We start from the raw sequence: 626 nt of genomic DNA on the forward strand, positions 1-626 counted from the left end.
GGGCTTTAAGGGATAAACACAGACTTTGGGTGAACACACCATATCCTTGGGTTCAAATCCAGGTTCTGTCACTTACTGGCTTATAAGTCTTAGACAAGTTATTTATTCTCTCTTGGGCTTTTATTCTTCACTAGTAATGGTGACCATTCTTTCATAGGTTGTCTCTAAAATTAAATGAATACTTGGCACAGTGTTTGGCATTTATGAAATGCTCAAGAAGTGGTAGACCCTATTATCATCATTATTCATGCTATTGTATCTTGTATCTCCCTGGGAATACAGTGTGTTTTACACATAGTAGGTACTCAACAAATGTTTGATGAATCTCTGCTTTGGACAGATAGACAGGTTGGGTTTTCTCTCCTTTCCTGAAGGCACTCCTGGTGGGCAACTCTCCTCCACTTCCCATACTAGGTTGAAAATTCTTCTGTTCTTCTGTAGCAACAACTTGAGCACTCTTGTTTGGTTTCCTTTCAGTCTTATACTTGTTCACCTTCAAAATGTTTAGTAGTTGGTACAGTATGCTGCAAGGAGGTCCCCCTCCCTCCCAGCAGAAAAGCAAGGCAAAGGAAGTCTGCAAAAACAACCAGGGGTGTTAAATTACTCATGTTTATTTATAACAGACC

This window comes from Mesoplodon bidens (assembly GCF_964165515.1).
Source record: "Mesoplodon bidens genome assembly, chromosome: 11".
Taxonomy (NCBI): domain Eukaryota; kingdom Metazoa; phylum Chordata; class Mammalia; order Artiodactyla; family Ziphiidae; genus Mesoplodon; species Mesoplodon bidens.